At 45.1% G+C, this 17,583-nt stretch overlaps 1 protein-coding gene across 8 annotated transcripts in view; it reads right to left on the reverse strand.

The window, feature by feature from the left end:
- The window catches only part of LMNTD1 (lamin tail domain containing 1), a 303,586-nt gene that overhangs the window by 238,408 nt on the left and 47,595 nt on the right, over positions 1 to 17,583 (reverse strand). The gene's annotated exons all lie outside the window — the stretch shown is intronic.

The raw sequence follows: 17,583 nt of genomic DNA on the forward strand, positions 1-17,583 counted from the left end.
TGCCACCAACATCATTCAGGGGGAATTCATAATTTTACAGATAATGTTGCTACATACATTGCACCATGATATTATTGACTATCAATATTTTAGTTTTCAGATGATAACTTGCAAGACATATTTTGAAGAGAGATTATTACAATAGTGTGTAGGGTGTGAATATAGGGGTGCATTGAATCACAGAAATATGTTATTCTTGAAAGAGACAAAGAAAAATGAGAGAAAAGGGGAAAGGAGTGGAAATTTTGGACTAGATTCTGTCCCAAGCTATGTTGAGTAGCACAATACTCTGCAACTAATCCCACTGGAATCAATAGGGCTACTCACAGAGGATGGGTTCTACATATTGAGAGCAACAGCAGCAGAATCTGGGCACAGCAAGTAGTCACTGATACAAAGGCTGGCCTTCAGTTTCACAATAAAGGAAGATTGATTCTAGATTCTACTTTACATTTATAGTTGGGAATACACCAGTATATATATAGTCTTTAACTCTGTCCATTAACATGCCTACAACTAATACATTTTTACTCTGTGTGTATATATTTTATATATAGATAAAATTAATTATAACGCATAGTAAATGTGTGGTAGCCGTAGGCATGTTAATGGACAGAGTTAAAGAATGATATGCTGAATTACCATGAGCATTGCCGGATGATGTTAGCAGGGTTAGAGAGGGCAATGACACAAATTGGGCCTGATTGAGCAAGGTATTAAACTTGTGCATAACTATAGGCATAGAGAGTTGTCCCACAGAAGTCAGTGGGACCACTCACATACTTAAAATTGGCACATGAGTAACTCTCTTACTGAATCAGGGTTATTAGTGCTACAGCATCTGGCTCTAATGTGTTTAATTTCATTGCATGCAGACAATACACCATACAGCACTCCTCCCCTCTCAGCACAAGAAGGTTTATCATATATCAAAGTGAAAAGCTCAACCCATGGAATTAGAGGTGTAAATACTGAAAGTTTCTAATGGAGAGTAAAAGAGTTAGGTGGAAAAAATGAAAGAAAGAGAAAGGCCTCTTCCCTATTATATTCACATTTTGATCTCATTGTAGTAGGCTTAAACTAGTGAAAATGGTGGATTCTCTGTAACTTTAAGTTTTTAAATAATGATCTGAGGACTTCAGTAACTCAGCAAGAGGTTATGGGTCTATTACAGGAGTGGGTGGGTGAAGTTCTGTGGCCTGCAATGTTCAGGAGGTCAGACTAGATCAGGGGTTGGCAATCTTTCAGAAGTGGTGTGCCGAGTCTTCATTTAGTCACTCTAATATAAGATTTCATGTGCCAGTAATACATTTTAACGTTTTTAGAAGGTCTCTCTCTATAAGTCTATAAATTATTGTTGTATGTAAAGTAAATAAGTTTTTTAAAATGTTTAAAAAGCTTCATTTAAAATCAAATTAAAATGTAGATCTTATCAGCTTAGTGCAGTGGTTCTTAAATTGGGGTGCACGCACCTCCTGGGGTAGGGCCAGTGCAAGGATATTTTGCGCCCTAGGTGAAACTTCTACCTTGCACCCCCACCCCCACCCCTTGCACATCAGTTCATTGAGGGGCAAATCCCAAGGAGCCTTTATAGACCCCAGGGGCCAGCCTGCCCAGGGGCTGCTCCTCAGACCAGGTTTCCCCCTCTCTTCCCTCTGAGCCCCCCTGGAGGGTGCACAGCGCCCCCCTGCAAGTCCTCCCCACTCCACTCAGGTGGCCCCCACCCCAAGTCCACTCACTGGCTTTGCAGGGCTTGGGCTGCTGCAGCAGCTTGGCAGGGAGGAGCCACCTTCTGGAGGCACCGGAGACACCAATGTGTCCTGCTCGCGGCACCAGTGAGCCCCAGCCATGGAGGAGCCAGCGTGGTGAAGGGGGGCAGCAGCCCTGCAAAGGTAGCAGCGCAACTAGTGGGGAGCAGCTGCACCCCCCCCCGCCCTTCCTGCCCAGGCTGCGGCCCGGTGCCCCCCGGGGACTCCTGCAGGCTGCAGTGGATGTATGCAGGTGCCAGCCCCCATGCACCCCCCAGCTGCCCCCTTGCCTAGGATTACCATATTTAAACAATCAAAATGGAGAGGAGAGCCCTGCTCTAGCCCTGCCCCCATCCACTCCCTCCCACTTCCCATCCCACTTGCCCCGGTCAGAACCCCAACCCCCCCGCTCCTTGTCCCCTGACTGCCCCCTCCTGGGACCCCTGCCCCCCAGAACCCCACTCCCTACCTAAGCCTCCCTGCTCCTTGTCCCCTGACTGCTCCCTTCTGAGACTCTCCCACCTTAACTGCTCCCCTAGGACTCTATTGCCTACCTGTCCCCTGACTGCCCCAACCCTTATGAACACCCCTGCCCCCAGACAGACCCCTGGGGACTCCCATGTCCCATCCAACCACTCCCCACTCCCTGACAGGACCCCCAGAACTCTTGACTCATCCAGTCCTCCCCCTGCTCCCTGACTGTCCCCCAGGACTCCACTTACCAGGCCCATGCCGGTCAGACGCTAGCTCCATGTGGAGTGCTGAGGCAGCAGGAGGGGGGGGAGCTGCGGGAGAGGCAGCAGCAACTCACACTTCCGGGAGCCGCAGAAACTGGGGGAGCATGACTTTCTGGGCTGTGGCCTGACGCCCCACCCCAGGGGTGGTGGTCCTGAAGCAGATGCATGGAGGCTGCTGTCCCCGTGCACCTCCTGGCTCCCCCCTCGCCACGCTCGGGCTCTGCAGCTCCCAAGGGTGTGAGCTGCAGCTGCCGTCCCTCCTGCAGCAGGCTCAGGGCCCCGTGCCCCAGTGGCTCACACTCCCGGGAGCCACAGAACCTGAGCGCGGTGAGGGGGAGCCAGGAGGCGCACCTGCCACCAGTCTGGCGTCCCAGCTGTTGGCCCTGCTCAGCTTTTGCCAGCCTGGGGTTCTGTTAACTCAGCTAGCCACATGCTGAGTGAGGCCAGCGGCTGGGAACCCGGCTGGCAGCCGCGTGCCAGGCAAAATCGGCTTGCGTGCCAAAGGTGGCATGCATGCCGTAGGTTGCCGACCCCTGGACTAGATGATCATGATGGTCCCTTCTGGCCTTAAAGTCTAAGAAGTAGGGTTTTGTTTCAAGGATCTGAACTCCTCCAATCTCTGTGTGCTCATTGCTAATGGCAGGCTGGAGTTTTTCAGCCCAAGGAGTAATACTTGAGAGATGGTCTTCACCAGACCAAAAAGACAAAGAAATAAGCAAAGATAAATGATGTCTCTTTTTCCCTCCTTCTTTGTCCAGCTCTGTGAAAGTGTCACAAGAAATTCAGTGCTGTGTTGCTTTGGAGATTTTTTTGTCCTGTGAAAGAAAGGTTGCACTAGGGACACTAGATGGTTTAGGGGGTTAATATTATGGGCCTTTTACCTCCAGATTAAAGATAGAAATATAGCTCAACAGTGACTTAAAATCACTATCATCAACAGCTGTTCTACAGTCTATGTGAAATGAACTAGTAGTCTCAGTCCTGTTCCTAGTGAACAGGTGTCCCTCTCAAAATTAACCTTTGCAACTGGCAGTGATCAGTGGTTTTGTTGGTAGCCTCAGAGATGCTAAAGATTAAATACGTGAGATAGAAATGTTCTCTTACCCAGAGAGGTAGCTTCTGGAGGTCAGGGTTGAGCCATATTGGTGAGGAAGTTTCCAATACTCATGCCTGTGCTGTACGCACAAATTACCTCTGTCAATCCTACACCTTTAACCGGCACTAATTTCACTAATCTAAATCCTCAGATGTGCTAGAGCAGACTTAGCATCACTGAAGGTGGAAGGCAAAGGGGGTTCTAAGCCACCTTTCTGCTTCCAGCACCAGCCCTGGGATTGGCTGAGGGCCAAACTGTCCCCTAGCACAAGTTAAAGCAGCCTTAGGGCTGCTTTAATTCACACAAGCCTGTGATGACGCCCATTACATTAGCGAGGATCACCAGAGCACAGTGTGAGCACGTTCTCCAGGCTCTAAAGTGCCTCCTCTTGCCCCTGGATTGTTTTGTCTTTAAAGGACATTGGTTCAGGTGTAAGAGAGGAAGCATGTTCTCACAATTAAATATGGGCTCTGCCACATTTGCCATTTGACTTTGGACAAATCATTTAACCTCTGCATCTCAGGTTTCCCTATCTACAAAACTATGTCCATTACTGCTTAGCTGCCTCCAAGGGATGTTGGGAGGCTTAATACATATATGTCTGTGAAGGGTTTGGGAATCCTTGAATGAAAGGTACTAGAGGAATGCCAAATATTCTTCTAATACTCAGACAAGTCCCTCTGATTTCAATGGGACTTTGGTTACATAAAGACTGGATGCTCATCCCCATACTGTGTGACCCATTACAAACTGACCTTTACTGTCTTGCAGTCTTTACATTTACCAAAGTTGATAGTATTTGCAGTATTCTATCAACCTGACTAAAATGTCCCAGATTTGGCACAAAAGAAAGGGCACAAAGCTAAACCTCTGGCCTGATTCTGTTCTCACTTCCACTAACATGAAGAGAAGTTCAGTAACTCCAATGAATCAATGAGTTACCTCAGTGTAAATGCTTTGCAAGTAACAAGCGAGAAATAAATTCCCTTTTCTCAATAGGGTCATTAGTAGGGCTTAGAAGCGTTTAGTTTAGAGACTCTTACACACAAAGTACCCTTACAATCTTCAGAACCCAAAAAATTAATAAGAATTTTTGGGGATGAAAAGCTGGGTCAGAGTAGGGTCTCTTCCTTTACCTTGACTTCTAGCATATTTGGACTTTTGCACTATCTATTTAAGCCTCCATTTTTTAAAATTTTAATGTAGAATTAAAAGATGATAGATGTTGATTAATTGTGAACTGTTAAGGTCCAACAGGTCAATAGCTTCATATACCCTTTATGACACATACCTATTCGGTCTGTAACATGCTTATAAAACCTCTATTAATCCTTTATAAATTTGAATCTGAATATAAGTGTGACCACATCTTCATAGGTATCAAGTTCTTAGAAACATCCTGCCTTTTCTCTTAAGAGAGACACATTTTGAACATACAATAAATTATACTTCTGCTACTTCAATTTCATCATTGTTTAACTGCTCTGTCAACATTTGTACCCTGCTTGACAGAATGTATTGCTTGCCCTTGTAACTAACTAGCTTATTGATCTTTTCTTAAACTTCTTCCTTCACAGCCACTTGGGTCCCTACATCAAGTGAAACTGTCTCCTGGCTGCTAGTTCAGATTAACAAATGACATAGATGTTTTAACAGTGTCAATGCCACCTGCCTTTACTTTCAGATTGAGGATATCTGAGGTCAGTGGGGCTGACATGCCTTTGTGCAGAGTTTAATTGTTTCTTTGAAGGTTTTGCCATCTGTATCTGTGTGATATACCAACACCAAGTCAGCCAGTTTATTTCTGCACCATTAGATCTTCAAACAAGATAGGATTTCTGTGTATTGCCTCTAAACCAGTTTAAGCACATGCTATGTTCCCACCATTTTTCTCATGTACATAGAGAACAATCCAGTTGACACTCCTCCCTCTTCTTGGCTGCCCTTGACTTACTTACAATCCAATATGTACACATACTATATTTCAGTAGGAATCTGTGGTCAGAATGTGCGATTTTGGTGATATTGGGTCAGACTTCTTTCTGCCCTTTCACCAGACCCCACTGTAGTATTAAAAGCAACTGACTATCGCTATGGAAGAGCTACTGTAATTAGGCAACTGATTCAATATCCTGTGACAAAGTTCCTCTTCTACCTTGGTGGGTCCTGTGCTTATTGGCAGATTTGCTCACCTCAGTGATCTCCCCCCACGGCGGTCTGGCGATCAGAGTCTCCTCCTGTGTTCTGATCGAGGAGTTGGGAGGTTTGTGGAGGGTGGCGGTGAACCAGCTAGGGCCCGCCTCTTTCGGTTCCAGCCCAGGGCTCTATGGATTTGCAGCTTGTCAGTTGCTATTTAGGTCGTGTGGCTTCCTTTTTTCTGTGTAACAGCTGTATGTGACACTACTCCCCTTCCTCAAAGAGGCCTCCTCCAAACACCTGACTTTATCCTCACACCACGAACGACCTTCCTCGTGATGTTCTGATAACACTTGTATTCTGTACTCCTTAGTCCTTCCAGCAGCAACACCCTCTCAGTCTCAGCTCGTATCTCTTGCTCCCAGCTCCTCACACAGCACTTCCTCTCCTCTAGCTCCTCCCTTATCTGACTTGGAGAAAGCTCCTTTTAAACCCAGGTGCCCTGATTTAGCCTGCTTGATGTGGCCTGCAGGCGTTCTAATCAGCCTGTCTGCCTTAAGAGGTTCTAGCAAGTTCCTGACTACTCTAGTGCAGCCCATGTCCTGGTCATTCAGGGAACAGAAAACTACTCACCCATGTGACCAGTATATTTGCCTTCTACCAGACTCCTGTACCCCACTGACCTGGTCTGCTTCACATATCCCCCCCCCGCTTCAACAAGGTTGGGTTGCTTGCGAAGCCAGACAGTGCACACGTGACAAGCCATCGGCATTGCCGTGACGGCTCCCTGCTCTGTGTTGCACATGGAACTGGAAAGGTTGGAAGGATAAGAACCACCTTGTCACTCTTGTTCTTCTTCTTGTTCCGCTGCATCCATTGGAGAGGGCATGGTTGATCTCATGAGGACAAATCTGCGCCGAGCAAGTAGTAGCGCAATGCTCCCATGGCCCATTTTACGGCAAGGCCCTCCCCTCCACCACTACATATTTTCGTTCCCTCGGAAGGAGTTTCCTTACTGAGGTAGAGAATTGGGTGTTTCTCCTCCCCGACATCTGTGATAGAACGGCCCCCAACCCTACTTCCGATGCATTCCGTCTGCAGGATAAATTCCTTGGTGAAATCAGGAGCTATTAGTAAAGGATTACTGCAGAGGGCAGTCCTTAGGTCTGTGAATGCTTCCTCTGCTGCGTCAGACCACCTTACCAGATCAGGTCCACGGGCTTTCACTAGGTCTGTCAGGGGGCTTGCCCTTGTGCAAAGTGGGGGATAAATCATCAGTAATACCCCACTACACCTAGGAATGCCCGCGACTTGTTCTTGTGATGCGGTCGGGGCCAATTTTGGATGGCCTCCAACTTGTTCACTTGGGGTTTTACCAGACCCTTTCCCACAATGTAGCCAAGATATTTAGCCTCTGTAACCCCACAGTGCACTTGCAGGGTTTTCTGTAAGGCCAGCTCTTCCTGAAGTTATCAATACTGCCTCCACCTTCTCTAGGTGGGTTTCCCAGTCTGGGTGACGATGAGAATGACCACATCATCCAAGTAGGCAGCAGCATAACTGTTATGCAGGCGTAATAGCTTGTCCATGAGGCGCTGGAAAGTAGCTGGGGCCCCATGTAGTCCAAAAGGGAGGACAGTATATTGAAAAAGACCCTCTGGTGTAGAGAACGCAGTCTTTTCCTTTGCGTCTTCCGCAAGGGGAATCTGCCAGTACCCCTTTGTCAAGTCTAGGGTAGTCAAGTGCCAGGCATTCCCCAGACGGTCCACTAGCTCATTTATGCAAGGTATGGCGTACACATCGAACTGGGATACTTCATTTAGTCACTGGAAGTCGTTGCAAAACCTTGTGGTGCCATCAGGTTTGGGCACCAGCACAATTGGGCTGGACCACTGACTGTTGGATTCTTTGATGATCCCCAACTCTAGCATTTTTTTTACTTCTCCTTTTATTTCTTCTCTTTTGGCCACTGGCACCCGATAGGGCCTCATTGTTATTCTGGCCCCAGGGTTCATGACAATGTGGTGATGTGTCTCGGTTGTTCACCCTGGTTTTGTTGAGAACACATCTTGGTTCCGGAATATCATCTCAGACACCTCATTCTTCTGGTCTGGTGTTAAATCGGGAGACACTCTCACCTGTTTGGAAGGCTTGTTTTCCTGGGTTAGGTCTTTTTGGACAGTTATGCACGCCTCTTGTGCATGCCAGGGTTTCGAAGGTTGATGTGATAAATCTGTTCTTGTTTTCAGCGTCCTGGCTGGCGCACTTTGTAGGTTACTTCCTCCACAGGTTCAACCACCTCATAGGGTCCCTGCCATTGGGCCAGAAGCTTGCGTTCTGCCGTGGGTACCAACACCATCACCCGATCCCCTGGTTGGAACTGTCAGACTTTTGCCTGGCAATTGTAATAGGTTCTCTGGGCCTCCTGTGCCTTTTCCAAATGTTCCCGTACAATAGAGGTGACACAGGCTATCCGGTCTCGCATCTGTATTACATGTTCTATTATATTTCTCCCCTCATTGGGTTCCTCTTCCCAAATCTCTTTGGCTATATCTAGTATGCCATGAGGGTGATGTCTGTATAATAACTCAAATGGGGAAAACCCAGCTGAGGCCTGAGGTACCTCCCCGATAGCAAACATAAGGTAGGGCAGTAGGGTGTCCCAGTCCTTCCCATCCCAACTTACCACCTTCCTTATCATAGCCTTGAGGGTTCAATTAAACCTTTCTACCAACCCATCAGTCTGCGGATGGTAAACTGAAGTTCTCAGGGTATGTATATGGAGCAGTGTACAGAGGTCCTTCATTAGATTAGCTTTGACATAAATGGGTTCCTTGGTCTGTTTAATATCTCCTTTGGTAGCCCCACTCAGGCAAAGATCCCCACCAGCTCTTTGGCTATCGTTTTAGAGGCTGTGTTTCCACAGGGACAGCTTCTGTCTTTAGTGAGTCAAGTAGCATAGTCCAAAAACAACCAATGTATATATGGTGGCCCGAGCCGTCTTCTCTCAGGGGTCCCACTAGGTCCATGGCTATTCGCTCAAAAGGGGACCTCTTATGATGGAAGGGTACTAAAGGTGCCCTCAGGTGGGGATCGGGGACTGTGCAGCTGACACTCTGGGCAGGACGCACAGTACTTTCGCACTTCTTCGCATGTACTCCGGGCCAGAAGAACCGTTGTAGGAATCTCGTTGCCAGGGTCTTCTCTACCCCCAAGTTGCCCCCCAAAAGACAACTATGTGCAAGACTTAATACAGCGTTCTTGATGTTTTTGAGGTACTAAGATCTGCTGTACCTTCTGCCCCTGTACTGATGCAACCGGTATAAGAGATTCTTCTTCATTATGAAGTAGGGTCCTGGTCCCTGTGTTCTCCCTTCCACAGGGACCCCATCTATTTCAGTCACGCTCCTTTCTAATGTTGTTGTACCTTGGGTCTTCAGCCTAGGTCCCGTCCAAAATTTCCTCTTCCTTGGGCTAATCTGCCCAAGATCTAGGGCCCAGTCTCTGTTAGCCTCTACTGGTTCAGAAGCGTTAGGGTGGGGGTCAGACTCAGGAGCTTCTCCCTCCTGGGTGGTCTCCTTTTCAGCTGCTCAGGGTCGCCCCTACCTACGAGAGCAACACCTCTGGCTTTGGGCAGTATTCGGGTTCCCAGGCCTTAGCTGCCCTCCTTTCCCTTTTCAACTTATTCTTACCATGTCCCAGGAATGGGAAAATAAAATCTGGGTATATTTCATGAGAAGACTGAGGGGTTGACAGTCTACTGTGGATGCCTCACTAACTTCAGGGATTCCCCTCTTTCTCCAATCCTCCTTACTGGAAGTAAGTCTCCAACCCGTGGGAAGTCCCTCCCTTATGAGCACTTGGGTATGGGGAGTTTAGTTGACTACACCTGCTGCTACCTCGTAGTTTTCCCCTGAATCTCATTTTTACTGGGATGGTGGGGTAGTAACCAAGTTCCCATGGACACATTGTTGTCCCCCGTACGCTTTAGCCGCAGCAGGTGGACCTACACTTCACAAGCTTCCCTTGAGACAAGCGTGATTAGCAAACTCCCCGATAATCAACCAGTGCTGTGGCTCTCTACCCCATTTAGTTTTACTTGGTCTGTGTGTTACATGCTGTGGGCATTACTGAGACCCCCACAAGGCTGGATTAGGGAGCATGGGTCTGCCCAGTTCCCCAGGTTACACTAGCATCGGCTCACTCAGCATTGGGACATTATGAATTTATACGTCCCTACTTCCCCGCAGGTATAACATCTGTATGGGACCTTTAGCATTCCCCCGTCTCTTGGTTTGGGCAGTCTAACATCTCGATCCTCTTTTCTCTCAGTGCTCTGACTCTTTGTGGCTTCTTTGAGTCTTCAGCGCCCCTCTCTTTTTTCCACCTGGGCTTCTCCTGTGGCCCTGTCACTTGAAACTCTAGGGCTTAGTGCTGCTAGTTTAACCTGGGTGCCTCTTCCTTAACTGGTTGGGTCAGCTCCCTCGCTGTCCTTCGCCTTTTCTACCAGTGCAACAACCTCATCATAGGTGGAGGGTTCTTTCTATCATGGCCATGGTTCAGCTCTATAGGGTCTTTACGTGGTTTTACCAGTTTCTCGCAACATAGCTCAGTCTTGAGAAGCCTGGTCCATCAGCAGGCGATTAGTCTGCTTGCTGCAGCCGCACTGCCTCCTGTTGGCAGCTGCCCTGGACACGGGTAGCCTTCCTGCTGGGCCGCCATAGCCCGTATCAATGCCCGCACTAAAGTCTTCCATTGTGGTGAAAAAAATAAAACCCTTTACCCTTTTCTTTTTCTTTTTTTAAATCACCCCTCCCTTCTGCCGCGCTGTGCACACCAAGATTCCCACCCCTGACACCAGTTGTGACAAATTTCCTCCTCTACCTTGGTGGGTCCTGCGTTATTGGCAGATTTGCTCACCTCAGTGATTCCCCACAGTCCTGGATCAACTCCTCCTGTGTCTGATCAGGAGTTGGGAGGTTTGGGGGAACCCCAGGCCCGCCCTCTACTTACCGGGTCCAGCCCAGGGCTCTATGGATTTGCAAGCTGTCTTATAGTGCCTCTTGTACCAGCTGTGTGACAGCTACAAACCTCCCTGGGGCTACTTCCCCAAGGCCTCCTCCAAAACCACCTACTTTATCCTCACCACACGACCTTCCTCCTGATGTCTGATTAAATCACTTGTAACTCCTAGTCCTCCAGCAGATACCTCTCAGTCTCAGCTCCTTGTGTCTCTTTGCTCCCCAGCATTCCTCACATTATCACACAGGCACACTTCCTCTCCTCTGGCTCTCCCTTATCTGACTGGAGGAGAGCTCCTTTTAAACCCAGGTGTGCCCTGATTAGCCTGCCTTGATTGGCTGCAGGTGTTCTAATCAGCCTGTCTGTCTTAATTGGTTCTAGCAAGTTCCTGACTACTCTAGTGCAGACCCTGCTCTGGTCGCTCAGAGAACAGAAAACTACTCACCCAGTGACCAGTATATTTGCCCTCTACCAGACTCCTGCACCCCACTGGCTTCGGTCTGTCACAATCCACTGAAGTCAATGGAAAGACTCCCATTGACTTAAATGGGCTTGGGATCAGGGACTTATCTATTACTCCAGAAGGACTGTATGTTTTCCACAGGAGTGTTACTAGTGCCTCCACAGTGAACTCTATATCATTTCCCAGAATTAAATTGTTACCTTTGCCAAACTTTTAATCTTCATAAACACAAATGTATAAATCTAAAGAAACAAACTAAAATATTGCAAAATCTGGAAGTCAAAACCTTGCAGAGTTGCTATTGTGGCTCTCTTGCAGGATGATGTCATAGGTGGGGGGGGGGTGAGGCTAAAGAGAAAAAGTGAGAGACAGAAGGATTTTGTATTATTCAGTGCGCAAACTGATACATTCAAGAAAGAATCCTGAAGTTTCTTCCTAATCCTGGCCTACCACTCCACAGGCCAAAATTCAAGGGATCATTACAGAGACAGTACTCTTAAGCCATAGGGGAAGGTGGGCATGCCCTGTGTCATCATATGCTATGGGGGGGGGGGTTGTTTGTTTGTTTGTTTTTAAACTTTTGTGTTCCGGTGAATTCTAATAATGTAACATTAAATCCTACAAAAATGCCAGAAAAGTTATGAGAAAAAAATGTTCCAGAACATTTTATTTTCTTAAATGAAGCAAAGCTCATACTATGTATTTAAAAAAACATCTATGTATTCTCTGTAGTTAATCAATGTTTTAGGAAAGCAACCTAGAATCATATGAACTCTATAAATGTTTAAGTAAGGGTTCTTTTACATTGAGTAAATATTACCTATATTATTTTCACTACAGAGACTAAGTTGGAAGTGTTCTGATCTTACCAGGGAATCTATTGACTTTGGGAGTTAATAGATAATACAATATTAAGTACACATTTACAGCTTGTCAGGACGAGGACACCCACTGATCAGAAACACTATATAAAGAAGAGCTTTTGATGAACTGTGATCATATGCCTCCTCCGGTTTTCCCCAACTGAAGCAATGTGTCATGGTTCCCGCAGAGACCCATACCCACTCCCATTAAAGTAAATAAAGGGTGGAATTTTTAAAAGGGCCCAAGGCCCAGATTTTTTAGAGAGTATTTAGGCAACTAATCCCAATTGATTGCAATGGAAGTTAGGTGCCTGAATACCAAAATCAGGGCCTAAATGACTTAAGAGCACAGCCCTATTGACTATCAGTCACTGAGGAACTTCAGAAAATCCCACTGAAAATTCCACTTGATTTCAATCGGACCAGGAATAAGTCCAGGGCTCATTTTTTAGTTAAAAAATTGTCTTAAATATTCCATTTAGAATTTTATATAGCTGAAAAAGCCAAAAGTAGAATAAAACTCTGGTTCACACTTTACATTAAAGGTACATTTATTAGTAGTTTATTAAGGGTTAAATAATTAATAGACATTAGAAGCATGTTGCAGGAGCAGGTAATGCTTATAACCATCTATAATGCATACACAAGCAGGTGTTATAGGTGGTTATATGCAACTTACTGGCCTGTTGGACTTTATAACCACATATAACAATTGATTAACCATTTATTAAAACATTATGTATTAATTCTTTATACACTATTTATAAATGAATACTTAATATAAAGTGTGACCAAGTTTATTTTTAAATTTACCAAGCCCGCAAACTAAAACATCGCAGCAAAAATTGCTGATATTCACATTATAGGGATTCTACAGATTTGTTAGCACTGTATACACCTTTCAAGAGCCCCTCATTCCAAACAGTGTTACTCTGTACCCTGCCAGATCTGAAAATTAAATCAGACTCTGTAACCAGATCTGGTAATTAAGGTCACTGCAGTACTCAGGCTGAAATTGATTGAATTGAAAGGTTTATGATCATAGCCAGTCAAAAGAGCCAACTCAGTGAAAGCTTTGAACAGGCCCGGAAATCAAGAACTGATAGCACTGAAACTTATTTGTGACATGTAGCAAAGGAAGGTTCTGATCTGTTACCTCACATTCATACTCTATTAGACCATAGTTCAAATCAAAGGAATTCAACTGTGAAAAAATTCTACTGCATCACACATTTGAAGCATGTTATTTGCTAACATATATGGCCATTACAGAAGAGCATTATACTCTGCTTAATTTACATTCACTATCTGCTTCTACAAATACTCTGAAAAATAAGTGTGTGTGTGCGGGGGGAGGGGGGGAGGATTTTCTTGTGGGTTCTAGAGTCTCCCTGACCCCTCACTCCCACTACATTAGACATGGGCCAAGCTCTAAAAGTTCAAAGTTCCATATGGACAACCACCACAAAACATCCACAATCATCTAAAGTAACTGAACCTCCTGTGGCCACAGTTTAGAGATAAAATCTTAGGAGCATCCAGGGAGATTTCCAATACTTACTGCTGCTGATTGGGCTAGAAATACTGTCCAACAACCTCTCTAGATAGTATTTCAGCACATTCATTTTTGATCCTGGCTGGAATTAGAAAGTAACAATGTCCACAAAAGAGAAAGGGAAAATGTTTCTGACTCTTTAGAACCTTAATAGTTTGTTTCAGATCCAGTATGAGTTTTGAGAGAAGGTTTGTGACAATTTATTGCATTTTTTTAATACTGAAAGCTCTTCCCTATTTCTTATCCAAAAATCTCTAGTGCTAACAGCCAGACTTAAAATCCAGGCCTCAGCACCTCAAAAATAAGGAAGTTTGGATCTGAACTTCACATCTTAGACTCAGTTTCTAAGCTTTGATCCTGCAATGAGCAGACCACTTCAGTAGCATGGAGCCCCAATGACTTCAGTGGTGTACCACGTGTACACAGGGGTTTTCCTGTGCAGGATCAGGAGCCTAGTTTGATATTCACATTGAAAGACATTTGATACTTTTGTTTGTGCTATAATAGAAAAGTATTCAGGAGTTCAGGCACTATTTTACATGCACCTACTATTATAACCTAGTTATCTGATATTCTGATTCAGGATTTTCTTATTCTAATCAATGGAATTTGAAACAAAATGGAGACTGTTAGCTTTAAAAGGAATTGCTTGTTTGTTAACACAATTGCTGCTCTGCTAATCTGCTGTTAATGGCAAGGAATAAGGAAGCCGATAATGAAATGAAGGAATGAATAAGAATAATAGCATACCATGGTTCTTAGAAATTCTATATTTTGGAAAAGCAAGACCCATTTTGTGTTTCTATTAACAAAATAAGCTGCATATCACTCATTAATTTCTAGAAGAATTTGTGGATTTCTGAGAAGCATCCCTCTTCTGACAGGGCATATTCCTGGTCCCTCAGATAGGTGGCCTAGCCAACTGGATACAATATTCTGATTACAACTTTGACCCTATCCTGATCATGGCCATGTTTTGCTAGCTTTAGATAAATGTATTTTTGTTTCAGATTTTAGTAAATAGGCTATTCAGCAAGGATAATTTACAATTTGCTGTTCTCAAAACAAAATTAGCCTTGGGGAAAAAAAGCACAAATAATGAGCTTTACTTTAGTGTCAGTGCATTGTCCAGATTTCCCCCACCGGAATCTACTGTACAACAGGGGCTCGGGCAAAGGTAAGAGGATTTCAGTTCTGATGAGAATGAATTTGATTACACTGACAATACAGGAAAGAAGAAAACATCTTTACTGTTCATCTACTTGCATGCTCTGTCCTTTCAATTCATAGTCAGTGGTAACATTGCATTACTCAAAATAAACATTCTGCATGCAAACTGAGCAATGGGAAAGATCATAATAGACAATAGGGAATGTGAAGGGGTGAGAAAATGAGCCCTTTGGAATGCCAGCAAAGGTTAAAACAGTTTGGAAAAACATTAGAGAAAGTGTGCACCGCAGAGAATGTGAGAAAGGTTCTTACACCTGAGCCATTCTTTTTAGGTGACAAACCTCAGAAACTGTCCCAGACTGAGATATCAACAGCAGTGGTTTTGGAACAAATTGATAAATTCAACGGTAATAAGTCACCAGGACCAGATGGTATTCACCCAAGAGTTCTGAAGGAACTCAAATATGAAATTGCAGAACTACTGGGGTACATAATGGATAGGTTATGTAACCCCTTTGGGGTGTAGAGAGCATAGCCCCTTTAAATCTTTTTTCTGGGGGCAGGGAGCAGTGAGAAAAAGGAGGGAAACTCGGGGGTGTGGCTCTGGGGAGAGAAGGGCTGCAGCCTGCAGGCTCTAACAATGTGAAGCAGCAGAGAACCTGCCTGAAGCTAGGGAAGGCCAGGGCGGCTGATTAGGGACATCCCAGGACAGGAGCCAGGAGGAGCACTGTGCCAGGGAGGAATCGCCCAAGAAGGACAGGCCAGAGCTGAACCCGGTATCATGGCTGCCCAGAGCTGCATGGAGCTGTGAGTACCTGGGGCTTGTGACTCTGCACTGGGAACAAGGAGGGAGACTGCCGGCTAGTTAAGTGGGGAGGTGGTCACTCTGTGTGGCTTTGCAGAGAGTGGCAGAAGAAGGCACCTGAGGGGTTTGCTGGGGGAAAGTTCACTGGTGCCAAAGATGACCAGGGGCACCCAAGACTCCTCACTGGACTGGAACTTTGCTCAGGACTCCTGAACTCTGTGTGCAGACACATTGCTCGGTGTCTGCCCTTCCAGACTGTGCTACCACTGGGCCTGTGGGGCCTTGGTTTGGATGCAACCCTGTTTTACTGCTCCCCCTATATTTCCCCTTGTTGTTTTACTCCTCTCATCCCTCTGTAAATAAATATTTCCCTTTCTTATATCCATTGTACTTTTCCTGTTGGTGTTCTCTCTGAGGGGTTTGGAACAGGTGCCCCTGGGGTGGAAGAGATTTTTTCTGCTGCATTCCTGTGTGCACTCTCTCTCAGCCAGAGCTGCCTGTAGAGCAGACTCCATCTTGGCTACAAGGGCGCTAAGGTTACATTTAAATCAGCCTTTGTACCGGCTGACTGGAGGGTAACTAATGTAAAGCCTATTTTTAAAAATGGCTCCAGAGGCAGTCCTGGCAATTGCAGGCTGTAAACCTAACTTTAGTATAGTTTCAATCAGTTTGCCTGGTACTAAAGAACAGAATTATCAGGCACATAGATGAACACGATGTGTTGGGGAAGAGTCAACATGGCTTTTGTAAAGGGAAATCATGCCTCACCAATCTATTAGAATTCTTTGAGGGTGTCAACAACCATGTGGATTAGGGTAGTGGTTCTCAACCAGGGGTACGCATGCCCCTGGGGGTATGCAAAGGTCTTCTAGGAGGTATCAACTCATCTAGATATTTGCCTATTTTTACAACAGGCTCCATAAAAAGCACTAGCGAAGTCACTACAAACTAAAATTTCATACGACTTGTTATACTGCTCTATGTACTATACACTGAAATGCAAGTACAATATTTATATTATAATTGATTTATTTTATAATTATGTGGTAAAAATGAGAAAGCAAGCAATTTTTCAGTTCCAATGTGCTGTGACCCTTTTGTATTTTTATGTCTAATTTTGGAAGCAAAGTGGTTTTAAGTGAGGTGAAACCTGAGGTACTCAAGACAAATCCAACTCCTGAAAGGGGTACAGGAATCTGGAAAGGTTGAGAGCCACTGGACTAGGGTGATCTAGTAGATATAGTGTACTTGGACTTTCAGAAAGCCTTTAATAAGATCCCACACCAAAGGCTCTTAAACAAAGTCATGGGATAAGAGAGAAGGTCCTCTCGTGGATCAGTAACTGGTTAAAAGGGTAGGAATAAAGAGTCAGTTTTCACAGGGGAGAGAGGTAAATAGCAGGGTCCTCCAAGCATCACTGCTGGAACCAGTGCTGTTCAACATATTCATAAACAATCTGGAAAGAGGGGTAAACAGCAAGGAGGCAAAGTTTGCAGATTATACAAAATTTCTCAAGATAGTTAAATTCAAAGCTGACAGCAAAGAGTTACAAAGGGATCTCACTAAACTGGGTGACTGGGCAACAAACTGGCAGATTGAATTCAGTGTTAATAATTGCAGAGTAATGCACAATGGAAAACATAATTCCAACTATACATACAAAATGATGAGGTCTAAATTAGCTATTACAACTCAAGAAAGATCTTAGCATCATCATGATTAATTTTCTGAAAACACCTGCTCAGTGTGCAGCGGCAGCCAAAAAAGCTAACAGTGTTAGGAACCATTAGGAAAGGGATAGATAATAAAATGGAAAATATCATAATGCCACTATATAAACCCGTGGTACACTCACACCTTGGCTCTCATCCACGTGACAAGGGCTGTGAGTGTGGGTGGCAAAGGCAAAGAAAAAAGGGAGCTTGGCTGGAATTTTCTTATACTTTAGTAATCCCTGGCTACCAAAATGGCCTGTTGGTGCTTTTTGT

Source organism: Chelonoidis abingdonii, chromosome 1 (assembly GCF_003597395.2).
Source record: "Chelonoidis abingdonii isolate Lonesome George chromosome 1, CheloAbing_2.0, whole genome shotgun sequence".
In the NCBI taxonomy this organism is placed as follows: domain Eukaryota; kingdom Metazoa; phylum Chordata; order Testudines; family Testudinidae; genus Chelonoidis; species Chelonoidis abingdonii.